The following is a 26,736-nucleotide window of genomic DNA, read 5'->3' as shown; positions in this document are numbered from 1 at the left end:
GCCTCTGCCTCATATGTTTAGTAATGCCTAAGCCTCCTGAGTAGCTGAAACTATAGGCGTATGTCACCACGCTCAGCTAATGTTTGGCATTGTTAGTAGAGACAGGGTTTCATTACATTGGCCAGGTTGGTCTCGAACTCTTGGCCTCAAGTGATCCACTCGGAAACTGCAAATCCGAGTAGCTGGGACTACGGGCTAATTTACATATTTTTTGTAGAAATGGGGTTTTGCCTGTTGCCCAGGCTGGTCTCCAACTCCTGACCGCAAGTGATCCCCCTCTGACTCAACCTCCCAAAGTGCTGTAATTACAGATGTCTGCCACTTTGCCTGGCCTAAATTTAGTATTGTAGTACCAGATAGTATCTGAACCATGAAAGCATCAACCAAGATTATTTCCATGATGTGGTGAGCATCTATTCTCATCCCACATTCTTGATCTGACCTCCTAGGTGGCCCCATTCTTTCCCCTTGAATTTGTACATACTCTTTGTGAAAGGTTGCAAAAAAAATTTTTCTGGCCAGGCATAGGGGCTCATACCTGTAATCCTGGCTTGGGAGGCCAAGGTGTGTGGATCGCTTGCACTCAGGAGTTCAAGACCAGCCTGGGTAACACGGCAAAATCCAGCTCTACAAAAACACAAAAATTAGCTGGTTGTGGTGGTACACACCTGGAGTCCCAGCTACTCAGGAGGCTAAGGCTGGAAGATCACTTGAACCTGGGACACAGAGGTTGCAATGAGCTGAGATCACACCACTGCAATCCAGCCTGGATGACAGCGTGACCCTGTCTCAAAATAAAAATAAAAATATTCTTATTACACAATCTTTGCAGCTTCTCTGATCAAGAGGTACAGACTATTTCTCAACTCCTTGAGTTTGAGGGTGGCTATGAGACTGAGATTTGCTTTGAGTATTGAGATATTAGCAAATATGATGCAAGCAGAGGTTTGAAAAGCACTTGTGCAAAAAGGCTTGCTATTGGGTACCTTAATTCCACTGTATGACGAAGCCTGGGATAGCCTGCAGGAAGATGATGCTCAGCTGAGCAGTGCTCGAGGCTGAGCACAGCCACCAGCTAACCCACCAAAAGATTGAAAATGAAGAAGCCGAGGAGAGCCCAACAGAAGACTGCTCAGCCAATCAACAGGAAAGTGAAAATAATAAATCGTTGTGTTTGAAACCACCAAAATGGGTAGCAGTTTCTTATGCAGCATAAGCTAAGAGACAGAAAAATTGGTACCTAGAAGTGGCACGCTGCCAGAACAGAAACCTAAAACATTCCGCCTTGGCTTTGGCACCAGACAGCAGGCAAAAAGCAGTGATGTAACTGTTAAGGAAAACTAGAAAGACGGCATGCAGACTGTCAGAGGAGGGTGGCAGTGGTGAGGAAACAGCGAGAGCAGTCAGGGGAAAAGGCAGCCCATATCACAGGCAGTCAAACACTTGACAACACTGTTGCCTATGGCAGCTCCAAAGGCTGAAAATGTTGGTATGAATTTTGCATCTCGCTGCAAAGATCTCCAGACAATTGAAAGTGTTTGAGTGTGTCTATAACTACACAGAAGTTCTGCAAGATATAGACAAACTAAAAATTGAATCATTTAGTTTGCGAGCATTATTTAGAGAAAACTTTTCTGGTTTCTCTCTATTATCCTATCACAAGATAGGAAAATAAAAACTTTTTATCTCTCCAGTTTCTTCAACTGGAAGAAACAATTCTAAGGAAGAAATGGCCTTAAAGACCTTGGTAAAATTGAATAAGGTGGCTCGAAGACCTTCTCAGCTAGACAAAGTGAGTTCTAAAACTCTAAGTGTGTTGTCTCAAACAATCTGACCCTCAGCCTGAAGTAGACAGAGGTCTAACATGAAAACAATTATGAACGTAGGTTTTAGGGGAATGGAGCCTAATTAGATTATTTGGAAATCCATAAAGTTTTTAAGAGAATTTTACTAACAAGCACACACACAACCTTGGCCTAAAAATACAAAGACTTTTCAAAGGAAAAGAGGCCTCTGGGTCCCCAACTTTTTATGATCAGGATCTAGACCAACAAAGCTATTTAGGAACAAAAATAAGCCATTTGTTGTGGGAAAAGAAGAGTTTCAGAGGGTAGAGCCAAGAGCAGTGGAGGACTATAAACCAGGAAACCACTTCTGAAAAGCAGAGCTGGGTCCTAATCAAGGAACATGGCCTAGTCCAGGAGCAGGAGCACCTGGTAACATGTACTTGGACAGAATTGCTATGGACCAGTGATTGTCATATGAATCCTGTTAATGGCTTTATTTTTTTTTAATAGGGTGTCTACTTTTGTTATCCTTTTCCTATCTCATCATTATATGTTGAATGTGTATGGGAAAGACAGCCTGTTCATTGTCTTGGGATCAAGAGGATCAGCATAAGAAGAGCTATCTCTGAGGAGTTTGAACTGTATCTAGATCTTATGCAGATCAGGCGTGAGTCTCTAGACTTCGAGGCTAATACTATAATCTGATGAGACTTCGGGGAATCCTGGGATGGGAGTGAGCATATTTGTCTTGCAAGAAAAATGTGAATAATTTTTGTCAGCGACAGACTATACTTGATTACAACAAATGGCAACAAATTCTTAGCAGCACCTCCCATCAAGAAGTGGTGTCAGTCTCTCTGCCCTTTGAATCAGTTTCTCTACCCTTGGCCATGAGACTTGCTTTGACCAAGAGGATGGGAGGAAACATGGAGCAAGCAGAGGCTTCAACAGCACTAGTACCTTGGGCCTTATCCGCCCTGGGCGCACCGAAACCATTATGTGAGAAAGCTCAGGTTAGCCTCCTGGAGGATGAAGACCGTACAGAGAGCTAGGCCAGCCCCCAGCTAACCCACCTCTACAGCTGCATGACTGAGTCCCGGGGAGATCCGTGGAAGAAGCACTAGTGCTTACTATCTGCCAGAGACTGTTGTGGAAGGTTTACATGGATTATCTCATTTAATCCTTGCATCCATGAGAAACAGAAAATTGTTATTTGGGGGTGGCTTGTTATACTGACAAAGCTACCTGATACACCTCTCCTTGTGTTTCTCTATGCTCCTTAAGGTGTATTCTTCTTTAAAGAAGACTTGGAGGCTGTTGTGAATCATGGATAAATTATAATTTCTGGAAAGTAAATTGTCATGCATTTAAAACAAAAGTTTATTACTATGATTTTAAAACACAAACATAAGCAACATGAACCAAATAGTTGTCCTTATGAAGTATGTCACCTATCCAATAATTGTGACTTAAGGTATATATTAATATCTTGATTTTAATTCAGTAGACCTTTGTGATATTCTACTCATATTGTATGCAAAAGTTAATGTAAAGCATACACATTTTTTAAAAGCACATGTATCTTAACATGTCTGAAGACAGCGCTTCTTTTTTGTTTGTTTTTTTGAAGACTGTGGTCATAATCATGGTGAGGAGAAAAAAAATATGCTAAAAAAAAAGATTATCTCACACACACACACAGCTTCCACACAAAGACTCTGCAAAAGCTGTTCGATAATACAGTGTGCTAAATAGGAGTCCTTGAGCAGCAGGGTCAGGAAAGTACAGAGATACTTGGCAGTTTTAACCTTGGCTGAGTTTCAGTCTAATAAGAGGTTTTGAGAACCTGAACAGCCAGTTTTTAAATGGAAGTGGATAGTTTGAAGTATATCACAAGTCTATCATTCAGCTCACCAAAATAAACAGTACATAGGCACAGTGCAACTTCCCAAACAACACAACTCCACTGCCACATCCCAAAGTTTCCTTCTTTGTCAAAGACTGGACCAGAGATGTCTCCTGCTGCCACGCCCAAAACAGCAAAAATTAGTGGGATGTGAACTAGGTTTCTAAGGAATTTCAGAAGTTTATTATGGCCTTACTAACCCCCTTCAAAATGTTAACGGCTATCAGAATACTTCTTTTCAAAGCTGTAGGATCAGTTTAGAACTCCACATCTACTCAGGGACGTACAGGAGAGGGGCTAAGTGTTCAAGCCTGGGGAATTATGTGGAGACATATCCACATCTCACCTCTGACGCTACCTGGTCTTGCCTGGGTTTCCTCATTGGTTTCAGGGTTCCCAACAGTTAGGGCAATTCTCAACAGATGAGTGCAATTCTTAACTGATGAGTACTTTTCAAGCCTCTGCTATGTTTTGTATTGTTGTAGGCCATCTTCTCTATACCTGGTCTTCCCCATGTATAAATAATTACTTCATAGGATAGCAGAGCGGATTAAATGAGGTAAGTCATGTAAAGCTCTTAGACTAGACCTTGGCAGAGAGTGAGCACTCTGTATATGTTACCTATGGTCATGTATTCCTGTGATTTAAATTCCCTCAAATAACTAATTTAGAGTTAGTAACTATTTGTGTAAATGATGCATTTGTTAATTACACTACTAACAGTTTATTTTCTGTCTCATCTATGATCATAAGTGAACACTAATACCTGTGCATTACTCAATTATTTGAGGTTTGAAATACCTTTCTTCCAACGATTTTATTGCAAAATATCTCTTTCTGATTATTAAAGCAACCCATGCTCTTTGTAAAATATCATAATAATAATAATACAGATTGAGCATTCCTAATCTGAAAATCTGAAATCTGAAATGCTCCAAAATCTAAAACTTTTTGAGCATTGGCCACAAGGGGACTATTCCACACTTGACCTCATGTGACAAGTCGCAGTCAAAACACAAGTAAGTACATAACACACAGTTTACTCAGTGTTCCCAAGGGAAAAAAAGACCCTCCTATCCCCCTTCAGCTGCAGTATATCTTTTCTTCACATGCCCAGATACCCCTTCACAAGGGCACACACACACAAAGGGCAATAAAATGGCACATGTACAGCAGGCTGGATGCACCAACAGCAGATTCTCCACCATGCCCCACATGGCACCAAGAACTTCATGTATTAATCACTATGACTCTTTGCTTATACTCTGCTCTGACATTTTTGAAAATGTCAAAAAGGCCTGCAGATACTTCTATGAGTAACAGTGATAAGAAAAAGGGGAAGCATTTATGTTTATCTGTAGCAAAGAAAGTCAAGCTACTGGGGAACCCAGACAGAAAAATATGGTGTTGGAATGACCACCTTATATGACCTGAAGAAACAAAAAGATAAATTGTTGAAGTTCCATGCTGAAAATGATGAACAAAAGTTAATGTTAAAAAATAGTAAACACTCCATGCATGATGACTCACACCTGTAATCTCAGAGTGTTGGGAGGCCAAGGGGGGAGGACCACTTGAGCCCAGGAGTTCAATACTAGCAACATAGTGAGACTATGGCTCTATGAAAAACAAACAAAAGCCAGGTGTGGTGGTGTGTGCCTGCAGTCCTAGCTACTCAGAAGATGAGGTGGGAGTATCACTTGAGCCCAGGAGTTTGAGGCTGAAGTGAGCTATGATTGTGCCACTGCACTCCAGTCTGGGTGACACAGCAAGACCTCATTGGAAAGAAGGAAGGAAGGAAGGAAGGAAGGAAGGAAGGAAGGAAGGAAGGAAGGAAGGAAGGAAGGAAAGGAAAGAAAAGAGAGAGAAAAAAGGAAGGGGGGGGAGGGAGGAAAGCACTGTATAAAGCTAGAAATGAAGATCTTGATCATGTATTGAAAGGGTGGATCCATCAGCCTCACAGTGAACACATGCCACTTAATGGTATACTGATCATAAACATGCAAGATCTATCACAGTGAACTGAAAATTGAAGGAAACTGCAAACAATCAAAAGGCTGGTTGCAGAAATTTAAGAAAAAACACAGCATCAAATTTTCAAAGACGTGTGGTGATGAAGCATCTGCTGATCACAAATCAGCAGAGAAATTCATTAATGAGTTTGCCAAGGTCATTGCTGATGAAAATTTGACGCCGAACAAGTTTACAATGCTGATAAAACATCACCGTTTTGGTGTTATTGCCCCGGAAAGACACTGACTAGAGCTGATGAGACAGCCCCTACAGGAATTAAGGATTCCAAGGACAGAACAACTGTGCTGGGATGTACTAATACAGCAGGCATGCATAAGTGTAATCTGGCTGATAGGCAAAAGCTTGTGTCTTCACTGTTTCCAAGGAGTGAATTTCTTATCAACCCATTATCATGCTACTAAAAAGGCTTGGATCACCAGGGGTATCTTTTATGATTAGTTTCATAAGCACTCGGTACCAGGAGCTTGTGTTCACTGCAGGGAAGTTAGACTGGATGACAACTGCAAGAATTTGTTATTCCTTCACATCTGTCCTGCTCATCCTCCAGTGGAAATTCTCATAAAAAATAATGTTTATGCCATGTACTTTCCCTAAAACGTGACTTCTCTACTTCATCCATGTGACAAGGCATCCTTAGATCAATGAGGAGTAAATAATGCTTTCTTGAACAGCATGCTAGCAGCAGTGAACAGAGGCATGAGTGTAGAAGATTTTCAAAAGGAGTTTAGCATGAGAGGATGCCATATATGCTGTTGCCAATGTTTAGAACACGTGACTAAAGACACAGTTGTGCATACGTGGCACAAGCTCCAGCGTGTGACTATGTTCAGTGATGATGATGAACAAGGTGGTGACTTTGAAGGAATTCCGTATATCAGATGAGAGAAAAAATGATGTATGACCTCCTTACAAATGCAAAAAGTATACCTTCAGAGTCAATCAGTAAGCTGGAAGAAGATATCAATGAAGTTTTTTTTAACATCAACAAGAAGGCTACAGTTCTTCATTTATTGACCGATGATGAAATAGCTGAAATGGTTCTCAATGAAAATGACTGTGATAATACTGACAAGGAAGATTCCATTAACACTGCAGAAAAAGTGCCTATAGATGACATAGTGGATATGTGAAGAGCTTATTGAAGGACTAGAGCAGTGTGCGTGTATAACAGAACAAGAAATGATGTCAGTTTATAAAGTCAAAGAGACTTCCAAGACAAAAACCAATGTTAATGAGGCAAATGACTCTGGAGGAAACATTTTAAAAGGCCATCCAGCAGGATGCCTCCTCATCCTCAGAGGACCCACTCTCTGGTCCCTCAACTATTACTGATGTTTCTTCTCACCTAAAAAAAATATAGTGTACAGTAACTTTTTAATCAAAATACATAATTGCACATGGAGACTGAAAGCCTGCCATTGTTGTTGCTGTTAACGTGGATACAGGTATTTGGTGATGCTACTGGGCTTAGTTACCCTGAACACATTATTTTTTTCACTGTATTAATGGTATGTTATTTTTTTTTTTTTTACCATTAAGTACTTATGTGTGAATAAGTCTAAGAAAGTGACTACAGTCAGGCGTGGTGGTTCACACCTGTAATCCTAACACTTTGGGAGGCTGAGGTGGGCCGGCTGTTTGAGTCAAGGAGTTCAAGACTAGCCGTGGACAACACGGTGAAATCCCACCCTTACAACAAAATACAATAATTAGCTGAGACCAGTGGTGTACACCTGTATTCCCAGCTGCTTGGGAGGCTGAGACGGGAGGATCACCGGAGCCCAGGAGGTTGAGGCTTCAGCGAGCTGTGATCGTGCCACTGCACTCTAACCTGAGCAACAGAGCAAGCTCTTGTCTCAAAAAAAGACAATAAAAAAGAAATGAAAAAGAGAGAGAGAAATGATAGCTTATCAGTAGCATGTAAACTCAGAGTCAGGAATAATAGTGATACCAAGCAAGCACAGATGGTCCATGTGGGTGCCTGACATAGTCACACCTTTGTTTTCTGATGGTTCAATGTACATAAACTTTGTGTCATGCACAAAATTATTAAAAACATTGTATGCAGTTATCTTCAGACTATGTGGATAGGTATATATGAAACATACGTTTCTTTTTTTATTATACTGTAAGTTCTAGGGTACATGTGTACAACATGCAGGTTTGTTACATATGTATACACGTGCCATGTTGGTGTGCTGCACCCATTAACTTGTCATTTACATTAGGTATATCTCCTAATGCTATCCTTCCCTGCTGCCCCCCACTCCACGACAGGCCCTGGTGTGTGATGTTCCCCACCCTGTGTCCAAGTGTTCTCAATGATGAAACATAAATTTCATGTTTAGATTTGGGTCTTATCCCCAAGATACCTCATGATGTATATGCAAATATTCCAAAATCCAAAAAAATTTGAAATCCAAAATACTTCTAGTCCCAAGCATTTCAGATAAGAGATACTCAACCTGTAATAATAAATCAAATAGGACAGAATTGTTTAACATGAAAAGCAAAAATTTTCCATCATCTAATACAACTATATATAATAACTCTATAAAATAACCAATGATAAAATATAATACATATTCTTCCAGATTCTTTTCAATGCCAGAGGTTGCGAACACTTAAGAGACAGTGTTCAGAAGAACCAATCCTGCTACTGTGAAATTTAGTTTGTTTGCCTGGAAAATCACAGGAACTCTCTAGGATTTCTTCTTCCCAGGGGCATCCCTCAGAGGTGCAGGGCCACAGGGCAAGTCACACCGTACTTTCCATAAACAAAAGTTTTGTGCAGGTAAAGTCAGGTAAAAAGAAAGAAAGAGAGAGGTAGACAGAGAGGAAAGAAAGGAAGGAAAGAAAGGAAGGGAAGGGAAGGGGCAAAGGAAAGGAAGGGAAGGGAAGGGGCAAAGGAAAGGAAGGGAAGTGGGAAGGGCGATGGGGGTTCCAGGCACGGTGGCTCATGGCTGTAATCCCAGCACTTTGGGAGGCCAAGACAGGTGGATCACTTGAGGTCAGGAGTTCGAGACCAGCCTGGCCAACATGGTGAAACTCCGTCTCTACAAAAATTAGCTGGGCATGGTGGCACATGCCTGTAATCCCAGCTACTTGGGAGGCTGCGGCAGGAGAATCACTTGAACCTGGGGGGCCGAGGTTGCAGTGAACCAAGATCACACCACTGTACTCCATCCAGCCTGGGCAACAGAGTAAGACCACCTCAAAAAAAAAAAAAAAAAAAAAAAAAGAAGAAGAAAAGAAAAGAGAAAGAAAGGAAGACTGAGGGAAACTTGGGAAAGGAAATTTTAGAATACAAGAAAATCTTCACGTGTGCTTTCATGTTTAAGAATCTTAAGATGTTTACCCCAATTCCACACATTGCGAAAGAATCTTGAAGTGTCTAAGCCAGTCTGAGGAGTGATATTCTTTAAGACTTAATGTTTATAAAATTAGTGGCTAGGTTTTCTTTTGGAAACAAGTTAACAATTTTAATGCATCACATATACATTGAACATCTCTTCCTCATAAGTGTCTCATAAAGGTAAGCTGTATTCCCCTCACCCCCACCACCAATTAATAAGGCTTCATTGTTAGTGGTGATAGGTTGTGTTTAGTTTTTTAGATTCAAGTAGTGAAAAGATCTTTTCTTCATCTAACAGATAGAAGCCTTAAAAGTACTATTTCCAAACAAGAAGCACAGCGTAGATACTCCTACTGCTGCTAATATCATTTGAAAAGCAAATGCCATGTAGGAGAAAGGGTACTTGGCCTGGTAAGCAAGGGCTTATTCCCATTTCCATCTCTAGCTGCATAAAGTTGAGCAAGACATTTAACATCTCTGTCAGACAGTTTCCTCATCTGTAAAATGGTGATAACTCTACTTACCTCACAAGGGTTACTTTTTGGTTGTTAAGTAACGTAAGTTATGTACCTAAAAGCACTTCATAAACTTTAAAGTATTTTACAAACACAGTCTTAGGAATTATTATTTTGAACTACTGCCATCCATAATCAGTTAATTTATCAGTTAGCTTCTTGAAGATACTATAAGTACTACACCTTTGGAAGCATGTGCAGATCATATGATCTAAAATGATTCTAAAAAACCAAAGAATGATCCTATTATTAGTTTTTATATTACTCCTATGACTCAAGTGACAGCATATTAATGCTCTATTCAGCCTAAACTTCAGGAAGACAGGAGATAGGTGCTTTGTACTCACTATATAAAAGAGTCTAAGAAAACAAACTCACTTATTGTAAAGAAAATTTTTCTTCAAAGTGAATATATTGCATTATACCTGTCAAAGAAGACAAATAACCAATACCTCCTTGCAAAACAAAACCAACTTAAAAGCAGTCAATCAAATTTCTTAAACATTTACCCCAAATGAAAACTGTTCCATGTAGCAACTGTGCTCTTTTAAGCTATATAGGCTGGGCACGGTGGCTCACACCTGCAGCACTTTGGGAGGCCGAGGCAGGCAGATCACCTGAGGTCAGCAGTTCGAGACCAGCCTGGCCAACATGGTGAAACCCCGTCTCTACCAAAAATAAAAAAAATTAGCCAGGCATAGTGGCATGTACCTGTAATCCCAGCTGCTTGGGATGCTGAGGCGGGAGAATCGCTGGTACCCATGAGGCTGAGGTTACAGTGAGCCGAGATTGTGCCACTGCACTCCAGCCTAGGCAATAAGAGCAAAACTCTGTCTCAAAAAATAAAAAATAAAATAAAATAAAGTTATATAGACTCAACATCTATAGGTATTGAAAAAATCTTAAACATTTTTTAGTAGTAACAGAATTTTAATTTTCCCTTATATGTGAGCTTCTAATTTGGATAAAAGGGATGTTGCATGTTTGCAGTGATACTGGTAATGTTTATCATGGGAATCAGTAGATATCTTTCTATACATCCAGAAGTGCAGAAAATTCTGTAAAGAGTAATATAATTTGTTCTCTCATGAACAGACTATCAGTATCCGTGCAGAATAATTCCCAGAAATCATGAAATGCATACAACTTTAAATACCGTAACTTTCACTTTTACTTACTGTTGAGTATTCTTTATCATTTGATTTTAACATAATATTAAAATACCTCAATTCTATTAGCTAAAATATACACAACAGCATAGAAACAATGGCATCCATTAGCTTTATTTTATTTTTATAAACCAAGTTGGGAAGCCTTTTAACGAGCTTTTAAGTAATATTCATAAAGTAGACTATGTGATTGATAGTCTTATCCACATCTTTCAGGACACATGTCTGCATAGGTTACTCTGACAGGGACTTTCATGAATTTATTCAACAAGTATTTATTGAGTATTTATGTGCCAGGCATGGGATATGATGAGGTTAGCTGGATGAACAAAAGATAGGTGGTCCCAGTACTTTTAAAATATATTTTCTAGATAAGCAAAAAAAAAAAAAAAAAAAAAAAAAAAATTAACATAAACCTTTTTATGAGAGAGAGAGAAAAAAAAAGGTCTTGCTCTGTTACCCAGACTTGAGTGCAGTGGCACAATCATAACTTACTGCAGCCTCCACCTGCTGGGCTCAAACAATCCTCCCACCTCAGTCTCCTGAGTACTAGGACTACAAGCCATGCGCCACCACACCCAGCTAATTTTTAAATTTTGGGGCTGGGCGTAGTGGCTCATGCCTGTAATACCAGCACTTTGGGAGGCCAAGGAGGGTGGATCACCTGAGGTCAGTAGTTCAAGAGCAGCTTGGCCAACAGGAGAAACCCCGTCTCTACTAAAAAAAAAAAAATACAAAAATTAGCCAGGCATGGTGGCAAGTGCCTGTAATCTCAGCTACTCGGGAGGCAGGGGCAGGGAGAATCGCCTGAACCCAGGAAGCGGAGGTTGAAGTCAGCCAAGATTGCACCACTATACTCCAGCCTGGATGACAGAGTAAGACTCCATCTCAAAAAACAAAAATTTAAAAAAAAAATTTTAAATAAAATATTTTGTAGAGATGGGATCTCGCCATGGGCTAAGTTTTAAAATTTTTGTAGAGATGTGGTCACACTATGTTGCCTAAGATAGTCTCAAACTCATGGGCTCAAGCAATCCTCCTGCCTTGGCCTCCCAAAGTGCTGGAATTACAGGCATAAACCATGATGCCTAGCCCATAAAGCATTTTTAAAGAAATAAATTAAAATGTTATAAATTTGAAAGACTGATGAGATATTTTAAATATAGACACAGTTGAAACCAAAGTTTTCTATGTACGTACAACAAATTTATTAATTTCAATCACTGGTATCAACTATGACACAAAGACTAGCTTAGTGGTTAAATAAGGATGCAGAATCGAATAAGCCTGCATGGGACTCCTAGCACTGAGCAAACTAGAATAAGACAATGAACCTCAAAAATTATTTACACATGGTGAATGAGTTCTCAACAAATGCAGGTATTTTCTTAGATAATACTTATGTTGTCACTCATGTTGGTAAACATACATACTTTCTATGAATATCAACCAGAAAATGTATAAATAATAGTCAAGTAATTTTTTACTACCTGCTCTTAACCTGTCTTGGCCTACAGAAACTCCACCATGGCATGCCACCTTATCCTGCCTTCCTTCTGGAGATGTTCTCCAACCAGAGATGTCCCTCAACCTTTCCCATCCCCTATCCAAATTCAAATTTGTCCATCAAAACATCCCATGCCTATAATCCATCCTCTACGTTTTAAGGCAGTAAACAACTGTTCTGATGAATATATCTGCTTGTAAGTGCTAATAGCTTAATATACTCCTCCATCCAGAAAACATATTTGCATTTTTGAAGATGCTTTCTATATTCTGGATAAAAGAGCAAATTGAACATTACTTTTGCTCCCTTCCAAAACTCCACTAAAGGAACTTTCTAAAGGCATAAGCCAACTAGGATAAATAAGAGAGAAGAAAGCAGCAACACAATTTTGGAAATTATGAAGCAAATAGAAAAACGAAAGTTGGTCTAGCAGATTTAAGAAAGTTAAATCCTCAGTGAACAATGGAGAAGTACAAGAAGCAACTAAAGTTACACCATCAAATAAACTCCTAAAGACTCAGAACTCATAATAAAAGGCCGAGTACCTATGGAAAAGGGCGTGATGGTGGGGTAATAACAAGTTGGGTTTGGATAGAAGCTTTTTAAAGAAGTGGAAGTGCCCTCCATCCTCTGTTTCACCTGGGCAGAAGAATAGACAGATGACAGATTAGACTCTGAACAGGGTAAAAGAGAATCTAGACTGCGGTAGAGGTACCCAACTGAAAAGAGGACGATTCAGTGAATATTTTTACATGGAATGTTGAACCTTCAAACCCTCCTCTTTCACCTACTTTCCAGCACACTGACCTATATCTTACAGGCAGAAAAACAGAAGATCCTTTTCTATAAAGGAGAAAGAAAGAAAAAAGAGGTGAAAAAATAAGAGTAAAAATAAGGAGCTTAGAGGTCCAGTCCTTTACATTCAAATTCCAAATAATAGGAATTTCAGAGAGAAAACATCCTATGAATAAAAATATTTATTGTGTTTATGCTGCTCTTGACAGTGGTGGGTGCAGGTATCTAGATGTCAGCAGAAAGGCAAACTATCCACAGCACTTGAAGTTGCAGCAAAAGGCAGTTAATAACTTCAGAAATTTTCTTAAGCCACCGGGCGTGGTGGCTCACACCTGTAATCCCAGCACTTTGGGAGGCTGAGGTGGGTAGATCACCTGAGGTCAGGAGTTTGAGACCAGCCTGACCAACATGGTGGAACCTCGTCTCTACTAAAAATGCAAAAATTAGCTAGGCATGGTGGCAGGCGCCTGTAAGCTACTAGGGAGGCTGAGGCACGAGAATTGCTTGAACCCAGGAGGCGGGGGTTGCAGTGAGCTGAGATCATGTCACTGCACTCCAGCCTGGGCAACAGAGTGAGACTTTGTCTCAAAGGAAAAAAAAGTAAATTTTCCAATTAAACAATACCAAAAATATGCTGACTAAACAGGATTTTCCTCCACTAACTGTTAATCTTTTCAGATGAAGTGACGCTATTATAACTTCGATTCCTTAAGGAATACGTTTCATCCTCTAACGAGTTTACTTTCAAAAAGAGAAAATACTCCATTTTACCATCATTGTTTCTTATTTAAAAATTCAAATTCTTAATGAAAATATAAAAATGGAGCTCATTTGCAGTTAATAAAGTATTCAACTGGATTCACAGTGGTTAAAATCACTACCTACACTACAGCAATGAACCAAGTTCAACCTATACAAAATAAAAAGTGCAAGAACAAATGTCTAGAATTATTTCCTTACCATTCATATGCTCCTTCATATAATATTTATGGTAAAAGCAAGACAAAAAATGAGAACATGAATCAAGTTATACTTGAGATAAACCAAGGAATATGCCAAAGGAGGTGAGGAAAGATATGAAAATACATGGCAAATGGTCATCACAGGACCTCACACATCCATTCACGTGAAGTCACACTTCAAGCCTGAGTTAAATTTTCACTAGCACTATAATTTTTAGTTCCTTTTTTTTTTTTTTTTTTTTTGGTGTCAGTGTGGTCAAGATGCTGAATGGTATGTATATGTTTATCCACTTAAATGGGAAACAGCGGAGCATTACATAACTCCACCTACATCTATAAGTGCTACTTTATGGTGAATTAATCCCTCCCTCCCTGCAGTCAGCCAAATGGTTGGTATTCTTAGTACTTAACGTAGAGGTTCATAGGTTAAATATGCACATGTTAGCACTTGGCCTATTTGCTTTGTGATGTCAGGTTAAACAAGAAATAGGTTCTCACTAGAGAACCAATCTGGTTACTTTTTCAACCTAAGATTTGTCTGCTAACTTATATATTAAACTTAAGGTCCTTTATCTATTTAATCTAATACATGTAAATAAATTGCAGCCAGAAGAGCTGCAAAGGTTCAAAAGTTAAAAATCAGGAAGTCTCAATCCTTACCCTAAGCTTACAATTTATGGGAAGAAATAAGCAGGTACAAAAATAATTTTTAAAAAGGCCAGGCACAGTGGCTCACTCCTGTAATCCAAGCACTTTGTGAGGCTGAGGCAGGCGGTTCACCTGACGTCAGGAGTTTGAGACCAGCCTGGCCAAATATAGTGAAACCCCATCTCTACTAAAAAAACACAAAAATTAGCTGGGTGTGGTGGTGCACACCTGTAGTCCTAGCTACTTGGGAAACTGAGACAGGAGAATCACTTGAACCCGGAAGGCAGAGGTTACAGTGAGCAGAGATCATGCCATTGCATTCCAGCCTGGGTGACAGAGCAAGACTCTGTCTCTCAAAAATCATAATTTTTTTTAAAAAACAAGAACAGGCCAGAAAAGGAGAAAAAGGACCAGCATGACCCACCAAGCTGGGTGGAGGCTGAAAATTGCAACACTGGGGTTGTGGCCTCTTCACCCAGGGCTTCAAAAGTGACCTGCAAAGATAAGAAACCTCAGTGGATATGGACTTCTGGGGCAATGCACTTCACCCACGGTCTCCAACAAGACCCAAAAGCAAACCTGTCAAGCACACTCCTAGGCCATAGTAATCAGATCCTTGAGAGTAATTTTTAAAAGGCTGTGATGTAAGTTCATGATTTTCAGAGCTTTACATTTATTTTCTTCCACTGTATATTACATATTAAAATATTAACAAAGTACCTTCTAGCAATGGTGCATTGAATGAGACACACAGAAACTTCCCTCTCCATTCCTTGTTACCTATTTTACCTCATTAAATGAAAGTGTCGTTTTCTCGTACTCTCTTTTTTCACATACTGGACACACACACACACACACACACACACACACGATCAATTTTGAACTAGCTCAACCAAAAGATCTTCCTTTGTTAAAAAGTAGTCTCTTGTAACCAAAGCCAACCCCGTAACTTCTATTTTGATATAAATTATATTTCAGGAAAATGAAACGCTTCCTCTGACCTTAGACTAGGCTGGGTTTCCAGCTCTATAATTTCACTTCTCTTTTTCTGGTACTCACCATATTTTATTGCTAGTTGTTTGATAACATATTCAATTGTTACTTATCTTCTCTGCTTGCCCATAAGCTTCATGGGGCCAGGAGTTGTACCTGTTGTATCTGCACCATGTACCCCAGAGCACCTGGCATATAGAAAAGCCTCGATAAATAGTTGTTGAATAAATATGCTCACCAGAATCGTTATTTTTTTCCCTCGTTTTTGATGAGGCTAGGTCTTTCGTACACGAAAATGAAAAAGACTGTTCTTGCTCTTACAGGCTGTTAGAGAGAATAATTATAAGAAATGCCATAATTGAGGGATCTATGGGAATACTTTGAGAAGTCAGTCTGGCCAAAGGGGAGGGAAGGTGGTGTCTGAGCTTACCCTAAAAGATTTAAAAGGAGTTAGCTTGGTAGGGAGAAGGGAAAGGGACCCAAGCACAGACAACTTCAGCAAAGGCACGAAGCATGGGATGTGTAGGAACCACAGCAATTTGGTGTTTCAGGAGTAACAATTGGTAAGCTTAAAAGTGCTTTTCCTTTCGAAGAAAAAGTCATTGCCAAGGTCAGTGAATCAGATAATATACTATCCCACATTTATGAATGTTTAACATTCTCCTGTAAGTTATCTCTGATCCTATTAGACAGTTATTAAAGTTTTAAGACAGCACCTCAAAGCTTCCTCTGGCATAAGATTTCCTGAAACCTTCTTTATTCTCCTAGAAAGTTTACGGATTCCTCTAAGTTCACTGATGCCCGTCCCCCATCTGCAACTATTCAAAAAATTTGGCATCTCTCACTCTGCTATCTAAGATAGTATAAGGCCAAACCAGGGACACCTCTCTCCCTCTTGCAATCTTGGTCAGAGGCCAGCAAAGGAATTTGGGCTGTGCTGTCTGTTGGCCACATCAGGAACTTAAATGAAAAACAAGGAATGACTCTCACTATACCAGGCCTGCTGGGACTAAGGCTCCGGTGCTCCTCTGCTGTTTCATGGTTCCCATGACTTCTGGATAATCTGAAAAAATCTCAATAGAATTGGTCACCACGTAAGGCCTAAGAGTTTAGGGTGAAGGTTCTCAAACGATAGCATGTATCGAAATCATCTGGGGAAAATGTGTTGAAAATGTCACTTCATGAGTTCCACCCCTAGATTCTATTCCAGTGGATCTAGAATGGGACCTTGGACTTTTATTTCTCTTTTCTTTTTTTCCTTTTACCCCTGTTTTTTGTACTGAAATATCCTTGGTAATTCTGCAGGTTATAATCTACAGACTACATACTGAGATTGTGAGATTCTGAGGTTATAATCTACAGACGACACACTGGACTGGTTTGAGGACTTTCAAGGGCTTGAAAGACAGCGAGAGAGACATTGGGGGGAATCCCACTATCACAAAATTGTTTAACATTTGACAATGTTAAAGCTTAGCATTACAGCAAGGACTGGTGTGTGTCATACTTTTGTTCTGGGTCTGGACAGCCACAGTTGTTTGTTACTTGGATGCCAGAGTTTAGCCTTCTTTGTTAAACACCACTACTGCCCTCACCACGGCCTACTCTCCCTGGCTCTTCTGCTCCTAATCTTCTTGGGATTAAGACTACTTTGTCTTGCTCTCTGGTCAGTTACTCTAAAATCCTTAAGGGTCTTGGACAAAAATGACAACTTTCTGGGCTCCACTCTGCACGGTGATGGTCTGGGCCATCAGACACAAGCAAGGCCTTTGCAGAGGAGGATGCTCTCTTGGCTACAAATGTAGTAAACGATGTGGTATCCAGATCCCCTTCCAGATCAAGATCCTCAGTCCCCCAGGTACTAGGAAGGTAGGCTGCTGAAGGCTCCCAGTTCCAGAAATTGCCCTGGACTGAAGGGAGCTGCTGCCTGCATCCAATGATTAGTTGATGTGGGTACGAATGCTGAGCCTCTTGCCTCAGGAGGCAGAACAATTCTGAACAACAATCTCAGCTTCCACATTCCTCACTGCTGAGGCCACTGTTGTGCACGCACCACAGTTCAGTTTCTCCCCCTGTGTAATCCCGCTTCCCTCTCTCCTCCTAGTGTGCTGTCCGCAGAGCACTTCCCAATAAAAACCTCCTGTATGGAAATCTCGAGTCTCGGGGTCTGTTTCCTGGCAACTTGACCTGAGACGCTGAACTTGCGCCTTTCAGTCAAGTCCTGACAGCATAATGTAGCAGGACTCTGCACTTAACTTCTTGGGCAATCTTGGGTGGTCGCTTAATCTCTCCAAGTGTTTCCCACCTTATCTATAAAATGTGGATAATGGCAACAGCAACAATGAATTCTTATTTTTCCATTCTTTCTGGCTGTTATGAGAATTAACAGAAATAATATATATGACAGTACTTCATAAACAATAAACAGCTAAATAATATTATCAACTGAACATCATTATATGTTGGTTTAGCATGAAGTAGTCAAGGAAGAGGGGAGGAGGAGGTGGGAAATGTTGTACTATTACGGAATTTAGCTAATACACTATGTCCTACTTACCTCAAATCAACAGATTTGGGTCACTAATCAACATAACGAAGTACATAATAGAAAATTAGAAATACAACCATGAAAAGAGATGCACATTGCTGCAATCCTGAAACTGAAACTGAAGACAGAACTATTTGCTTACTGTTTCCATAGGAAGATAAAAACAGAGCTATGTCACTATTCTGAAAAGCTGAAAGTGACATGATTACACAATAAGTTCTGCAAGGAGTAATGGAATATCTCTTTGCATCTTTGAACAGGGAACAAGTAAAACAAGTATACAAAATGGGAAATACTTTTCTAGAAGACTTAGTATTTTCTGGATTATTTTGATGTCCTATCCACTGAAAAGAAGGAAATGAGGCCAGGCATGGTGGCTCATGCCTATAATCCCAGCACTCTGGGAGGCCGAGGCAGGTGGGTTGCCTGAGGTGGGGAGTTGGAGACCAGCCTGACCAACATGGAGAAACCCCATCTCTACTAAAAATACAAAATTAGCCACCTGTGATGGTGCATCCCTGTAATCCCAGCTACTCAGGAGGCTGAGGCAGGAGAATTACTTGAACCAGGGAGGCGGAGGTTGTGGTGAGCGGAGGTCGCACCATTGCACTCCAACCTAGGCAATAAGAGCGAAAACTCTGAGGAAAGAAAGACAGAAAGACAGACAGAAAGAAAGGAGAAAGAGAGAAAGAGAAGGAAGGGAAGGGAAGGGAAGAGAGAGAGAGAGAGAGAGAGAGAGAGAGAAAGAAAGAATGAAAGAAAGAAAGAAAGAAAGAAAGAAAGAAAGAAAGAAAGAAAGAAAGAAAGAAAAGAAAGAGAAAGAAAGAAAGAATAAAAGAAAGAATAAAAGAAAGAAAGAAAGATTGATTAAATTTTTTTTTTTTTTTTTTTTTTTTTTTTTTAAACACATTTAATTAGCTCAAGAAGGGCAACTGAAAATTACCAATTCTAAAACTACATCATTCTAAAAATTACCAAATTACGGAACCTTACAAAGAAGTTGAATGAAATACACAGATAATGTCTGGTATCCATAAACTCAGAAGGAGTGCCAAGAAATGGCTTACTCTGACAGACGGTCTCATTATTAGTAAAAGTCACAGAATGGTTATTAGAACTGGGAGGAGTCTTAGAGGTAGCTTAACAGAGCCCCTAACTCTAGCTATTCTCTTCTCTCAGGGAAACCACAGTTGAATAGAACAGCCAAGACAAACCCACATGAAATATTAACCAAACCCTTCCCTTTCTTGTCATCTGAGCACTGAATGAATTATAGGCAGGCACATAAAAGCTCAGACCAAGGGGCAGACATGTGGGCTCTATTACCCTGCAAGGTCATGTCACTCTCATTTCATGGGCAACTATAAATATGCTGATTTGCCAATCAATCTAAAGAAATGCTGAACAAAACATTCAATTCATGTGATTGATGTGTGGAGAACGTATTTTAAAACTTCAAGTTTTAGGTATGTGAACATTCTCCCCTGCCCCTGCGGCTGCCCCCAGACTCAAGCAATCCTCCTGCCTCAGCCTCCCAAAGTGGACATTTGAACATTTTAAAGCTTCAATAAGTGAGTTTGCTGATTCAGTTTGGGTACAACATTAACTGGGCGTTTTAAACCTTACATGGTCCAAAGTAGAGGTCTTTGAGGAAAAGATAACTAAGGTAGCTTTGTGGACACAATGGTTTCAGCTCTAGGAACCTTCAGACAGTCTCCATTAAAATGGAAATTCCCAGGAGAAAAGGTCTGATTGTTTCAGTTTCTTCCTAGATCAATTCTTAGTCCCTGATTGCTGAACAAAAAATCAGGATATTAATCCAAGTCAGGGTAGGTTGAATCACCAAACAATGAGAACAGTTAAGAGTTGGGATCATTTTTTTGGGAGGCAGGGGGCGGGTGGACAGGGTTGTTGGTCAAAATACTGCTGTTCAGACTAAATAATGCACCCAGGTGCCCCAAATAGAAAGCAAGTTCTGAATGCAAGATACTTTAATTATTTTGCCAAGTTAAAGTCAAGAGGACAGGAGACACAGCAGGGCCAGACTCACTTAATAAGATTCTGGAAGTTAGAGGCAGGTAAGGCACCTGCTTCAAGGTAAAATTAGAACAAAATTGGATTCAGAAGGCAGATCACAAGTCAGGAATGTAAGATCTGGAGTTGTTATGTACCTGTCTGCATTTGTTAGTGGTTCTTCCACCATTTGACCCTGTTCTGTAGATTAATGCCTCCCTTGCTAGCCTTTCTGCTTCCCTATGGAAGATCTTAGCAACAAAACATTGAGTGCATCTGAGAAATACGAAAAGTTGAGCAATCAGTGTTTAGGATGGGTGGAAACCAAGGCAGCTCTGGAGACGCAATGACTGAAGCACTTGGAACCTTCAGACACTGTGAGTCTCCATTAAGACGTTTCAATTCCCAAGATAAAAATGTCTGATTATTCCAGGTTTCTTCCTAGATGAATCAGGTATTTCTTGGAGTGAAGGTTGGAGGTGGGATGTCATGTAGCACAGTAGGGACACTGAGGGCCCATCTTATGCATCAAGGCCATTCTTGGGATAAGGAAGAATTATTAGGGGCAGGAAAGTGACTTCAGCCTGAGCTTACCACAAAGTCCAAATCTTCATTGATTCATTCATCAAGACAGCACATCGAAGCAGAGTGCTTCAGAACGCAAGCTATGGAACCAAGTGCTTGGGATCCATTTCGGACTCTGTCAGTTACTAACACTGCACTTTCTTCACCAGTCAAAGCAGTTAATTTGAGTGCCTATCTCACAGGATTGTACTGAGGAGTAAAAGGCTTAATGCGCACAGTGAGCCTAGGATAGTGTGTGGCCCATAATAAGTACTCAACAAATTTTAGCTATTACTGGCATTCATTTGAAAAATCTTAATGAGCACTGATTACGTGCCAAGTACTGTGTGAGCTTCTCACCACCTTTTAGCCCAAATCTACTCTTCCACTGAGTAGGATATTCTTATCCTAGTCATTCATTAGAAATGTGGGAGTCATCTTAACTTCTCCCACCTCCTCATTGCCCACTTCTAAATATACACCCGACTGGGTTCCACCTATTAAACCTCTACTAGCCCCTTTCCTCTTTTCCCGTCTGCACTGTCACTGCTCGATTCAGGCCTTCTTTAATGTCCCATCTGCAATATGACAATAGTTTCCGAGGTGTCTCCCTAAAGTCAATGCCACTGTCATCTAATGTAAGATTTTTTAAATTCTAGTTTTTGTTATAATTTTTTAAACACATACCTGATAATATCATTCACTTGTTCAAAGGGCTCAGTACTATAAACCCTCATGGGGCCTCTGTGATCTGGCCCTTCCTTCTCCCCAGCCCTCGCTCTGTGCTGTCACTAAACAGGCTGGAGTTTCCTGAATGTCCAGTGCTGTTTCACTTCTCTATGGGTGCTGTTCCTTCTGCTGGGTCACCGAGCCTTCCACTTGCCTGCCAATTCATCCTCCTACATGAAGGTTCATTATTTCATCAATAAACACTTTCTGACACTTCTCATGAATTGAGCCTGGGACAAGTTCAGGGAGTACAATGCTGAATGACACACTCAACCCTTTCTTTCTCATAGAAAAAGTAATTTTAGGGCTCAAAGGAGGAATAAAGTTTGGAAATTAAGGTAAAGTTGTCTGAAATTTAGCAGTGTTGCCTTTATTAGTTGGATATCTTAGCAAACTGTGGAAACTTGGAAACCTTGATACTTGGGCATCAAGTTCAAAAGTGTCTCAGCAGATTTCAATTGCAACAGTAAACTGTGATATGGTAGATTTACTCATTTTGGCTCACAAGGCTATAATGTGCTAAAAAAAAACCTTGATTTGAACTACAAAAACAATGATAAAAAACTTGCTTCAATATAGTGTTACAAATTTATAAAGTATTAGGCGGGGCATGGTGGCTCACATCTGCAATCCCAGCACTTTGGGAGGCCAAGGCAAGCAGATCACCTGAGGTCAGTAGTTCGAGACCAGCCTGGTCAACAGGGCCAAACTTGTCCCTACTAAAAATACAAAAGTCAGCTGGGTGTTGTGGTGGGTGCCTGTAGTCCCAGCTACTTGGAAGGCTGAAACACGAGAATTGCTTGAACGCAGGAGGAGGAGGTTGCAGTGAGCCAAGATTGCACCACTACACTCCTGTCTGGGGCAAGAGAGTAAGACTCTGTCTCAAAAAACAAAACAAAACAACCTATTAATTAGTCATACCATTTCCTAAAAGTCACGCTGCTAACTAAAGGTGACTGCAATGATCTAGGGATGGTAATCTGCTGGGTTTACTCTTTAAATACACTGGAGCCCAGCAGATTGAGTTATATTGGGACAGAAACTTCACTCTGGGTACAGATTTATCCTAGCATCTTGTCGGCAGGATCCTATTATTCGTGGTTGTACAAGCAAGGTTCAGGGAAGAGGCTGGCACAGAGAAAGTACCTGTTAACTGTTGTTTGGGACTGAATTCAGCTCAACTCAGCTCCAGTAGAGATGGTGCTCCCTTCTCTAACGTGTTGAGATAGTGTGCAGTCCCTTCCTAGGTGCTGCTACCCACCACAGTGGGGCCTGTCAGCTTCAACTTTTAAATTTCTCTGCTCCCGCTGGGACCCACCCGCTTCAAAAAGCACCATGTGGTTTTGGCACCAATTTAGTAAACAAACTGTCTGAAATATTTTGATTTTAGAGAGTTACTTACAATCACCACATTAAATGATACATTTCTACCATTCAGGGAAAATGGTAGCAAAATGGTCATTGAATAATGAAATTAATTTTCTCTTGGGCTTCTGAGGCAAAGCACATGATTTTAGTGGTTATCTTAAATCAACCCAGTGGCCTTTACTGGCATGTTGTAACATCAGGCGCCTTAGGAAACTGAAAACTCAATCGTCACTTCCCATACCACTGCCCCAGGTCAGCAGGGCAGGCATTTCACATCTAGAGTCTCATTTTAAATACAGACAGAGCAAGCCTCGCTTTTCAAAAGTTCATTAACAAAGTCTCACAATTAAGAGAGCAGCCCTGTGACTCATTTTTGGATACCTGTAAATAACAGCTCCTCCCTTTGCTGAGAAACGGCTGAAACAAGCGCGTGAGAACCACAGGAAGTAATACAGATCTCAGCTGGTGTCAGCGGAGTCTAGAAAAAGGCAGAATTCCCTCTCAGGACGGCGTTGTTCTCGCAGGCATTGCCACTACTTCTCTCCATTTTTCTAAAACAAAGTCTTATGTGGGCTGCGAAGGGACTGCTCCAAGGCTCTATCAATTTCTCCGTCTTTCTTGGCTACTGAGTGACACTGCCAAGTTCAAGTCAAGAAGTACCCATTCTGGTGTTTTTGACACAGTCACCCTAATAGGAAGTGAAGAGGTGATAACAAAAAAACACTTCAGTCTTTCGATTTAAAATAAAAGTAGTCTTAGGTGGACACTTTAAAAAGGCAGCCTACCGACAGGTATCCCTAAAATAATTCCTGTGAAGCACTAAATCCTAAGTCCCTCAGCCTCTGAAATTAAAAGTAATTTTAAAAAATCATTCCGCTTTATATGAGAAACCCAATCCTGTGTTTCCGAAGGTGCCCAGAGGCGGCGTGAAGACCTGCGCCAGATCCAAAATCCAAACTAAGGCACAGCCGCGGGTCCCGGGCCCAGACAGTGCCCCCGCCCCGGCCCGCCCGCCTCCCGGATCTCTTCGCGCACGGGGAAGAGTCAGGAAGAGAAATGGGGGGTCAGAAAGAGAAATGGGGGCTCAGGGAGAGAAAAACAAACCTGGACCCGGAACGAGAGCGCGAACTGAGAAGCTTCTCTCCCCGCAGGGCGCGCGTCCCCTGTGGGCGCCGCGATGGGGAAGGAAACCTGTTGCGCTACTCCCGGCGGCTCCGCTCCCGGCGCCTCCTGCGGCCGAGGCTGGGCTCCTCCACAGCCGCCCGAGCTCCGCGCCGCCGCGGCCGCATCTGGGCGCCGCCGGCTCAGCCCCCGCCGCTTAGGAAGCTACCACAGCTGGGGACCAGGCCCCGCCCCGGGATGACAGCGCCGGGGCGCGGCAGCAGCCGGCTAACAGAGCGCGGGTTCCCGCCCCACCCGGAGTCCGTGCGCTCGGGACCGCCCGGAGCCGGGGACTCGCTCCAGCCCCTCCCGCGAGCCCCGGGGCGTTCCCCGGGGCGGCGCGGACCGGCGCGGGGAGTGGGATGTTAGCCGCCCAAGACACTTCCTCCGCTCATCCTCTGGTCCCCAGGGCAGGGAGTGCGATGGACTTTCCCCGGGAATCCCCGCTGCGCCGGTGACATTTGCAGTACGGTGCGTTTCTGCGGCGAGGACGCTGGAAGCGGTCTCTGAGCGTGGGTGTGGCTGCGGAGGCTGCAGCAGGTCCTGCATCCGCGGGACCCTCGAGGAGGCGGGCGAGGAGCCTGCGGTCACACAGAGGCCGAGCACAGCCTTCCCAGAACCCGGCCGGCCAACCCATCTCCAGTCGGCCTCAACAGCCGCCCGGCTCATCATTCCCTGGATATCAACTGAGCGTCCCTTTGTATTCCCAGGATAACACCGCGCTCAAAAACACTACCAAGGCTCTCCCTCCAGGTCCCGGCATTTTAATGGGAAGAGATAAACATAAAGTGTGGATCGTGTCAGGTGATGGTAAAGCACCTTGAAAAACAAGGCTGAGGCTGAAAAGTAAGGAAGTGATACTCAAGAAAGGAAAAATCGGGCCGGGCGCGGTAGCTTATGCCTGTAATCCTAAAACTTTGGGAGGCCGAAGGGGGAGGATCTCTTGAGCCCAGGAATTTGAGACCAGCCAGAGCAATATGGTGAAAGCCTATCTCTACAAAAAATAAAAAAAAAATTAACTGGGCGTGGTGGCACGCGCTGTGAGCCCAGCTACGCGGGAGGCTAAGGTGGGAGGATCACTTGAGGCCGGGAGGTCAAGGATGCAGTGAGCCGAGATCGCGCCGCTGCACTCCAGCCTGGGCGACAGAATGAGACGCTGCCTCAACTGAATGATAAGAAAAAAAATAAAAAATAAAAATAAATGAATCCTGTCTTGATGGGAGAATGTTTAAACACAGGAACCACCTGAAAGAGCTCCCAGTTGCCAAAGATGAACAAGGTAGTACTGGATTACAAACCAAAGTAAAAAATATCCATGAGTCTACACTGATATAAATAAATAAATAAATAAATGGCAGAGAGGAGACAAATCTCCTATACAGAATAATTCCAAATAATTTATGTAGATCATCTACCCTAGGCTGTGCACAGTGACTTCCTCCAAAATAGTACAATGTGGAAAGGGGAAAAGAGTAGCTTTACAATGGAGAAAGCCAACAGACACTACCCCAACCAGATGTTCTAAGTCAACGTCAACAATCATGACTCATATTGATGGTGTGTAGTCAATATGATGTGATGAATATGGCATATTACCTGTGTGGTCTCCCTCCCCGAAAACCATAACCTCAGTATCATAATGAGAAAAATATCAAACAACTTCCAACAGCGGGACATCTTACAAAATACTGGACCAATATTCCTCAAAGTTGTCAGGTTATCAAAAGTAAGGACAGTACAGTCCAGACCTTATGGCTGTCGCCTGTAATCCCAACAGTTTGAGAGGCTGAAGCGAGAGGATTGCTTGAGGCCAGGAGTTCGAGACCTGGCCTGGCCAACATAACGAGATGCTGTCTCTACAAAAAAATTAGAATAAGGAAAGTCTGAAAAACTGCTGCAGCCTAGAAGAAACTCAGGAGATGTGAAACGAAATGTAATGTGGTATCCTGGGTGGGATCCTGGGACAGAAAAAGGACTTAGGGAAAAACTAAGGAAATCTAAATAAAGTGTGGACTTTCATTAGTAATAAGAATCAAGGTTGATTAATTAGTTGTGAGGAATGTAATGTAAGATGGTAATCATAGGGAAATCTGAAATGGAATCTATGGCAATTCTGTACTACATTTGCAATTGTTCTGTAACTCTAAAACTGTTCTAAAAAATAGTTTATTTTAAAAGAAAGTGAAATAAGAGGGATGAGGTATGTTATATTTTTAAAAATAGGTATATTGCAAAGCCCTCTGTGATAGGAGAATCATTGAGGGAGGAAACAATGCAGCTATTGGGATTAAGATCATTTCAAGCCTAGGAATCAGTGGAGGTAAACGCCCTGAGGCAGGAGCATGCTTGGCTTCTGGGAGAAATATCAGCATGGGCAAAACAGAGTCCAGGAAGAGTTATGGTAGTGGGACTAGGAGTGGGGAATAGAGCATGTAGGGCACTGGTAGTCATGATAGTCTTTAAATTTCACATTGATTGAGATAGGAAGACTGAAGAATGTTTAACAGAGAAGCTAAATGATGTGGCTGGTTGTTTTTTTAATCTACCATTTGGCTGAGGATAGATTAAAGGACAAAGATGAAAAGAGGCCAGGGAGTTAGAAAACTGTGATGGTTAATCTGATGTGTCAAATTTATTGGACCATGGGGTGCCCAGATATTTGGCAAAACATTATCCTGGGTG

At 41.5% G+C, this 26,736-nt stretch overlaps 1 protein-coding gene across 3 annotated transcripts in view; it reads right to left on the bottom strand.

Moving 5' to 3' along the window:
• STX11 (syntaxin 11) overlaps nt 1–24,411 on the bottom strand; it is a 41,012-nt gene extending 16,601 nt beyond the window's left edge. The window contains exons 1-2 of one of the 3 annotated variants that reach the window (XM_038000764.2): nt 23,998–24,411; nt 23,275–23,581 (exon numbers count right to left, since the gene is read on the bottom strand). The gene's annotated coding sequence lies outside the window, so the exon portion shown is untranslated. Of the gene's footprint in view, nt 1–538; nt 7,828–23,274; nt 23,582–23,997 lie in introns of those variants that run through there. The other 2 variants (XM_008006769.3, XM_073022545.1) reach the window with 2 other exon arrangements.
• Between the last annotated feature and the right edge of the window lie 2,325 nt (nt 24,412–26,736).

The sequence above is a fragment of the Chlorocebus sabaeus genome, chromosome 13 (assembly GCF_047675955.1).
Source record: "Chlorocebus sabaeus isolate Y175 chromosome 13, mChlSab1.0.hap1, whole genome shotgun sequence".
Lineage (NCBI taxonomy): Eukaryota > Metazoa > Chordata > Mammalia > Primates > Cercopithecidae > Chlorocebus > Chlorocebus sabaeus.
The sequence above is the reverse complement of the archived record's forward strand: the minus strand, read 5'-3'. Positions and strand labels throughout refer to the sequence as shown.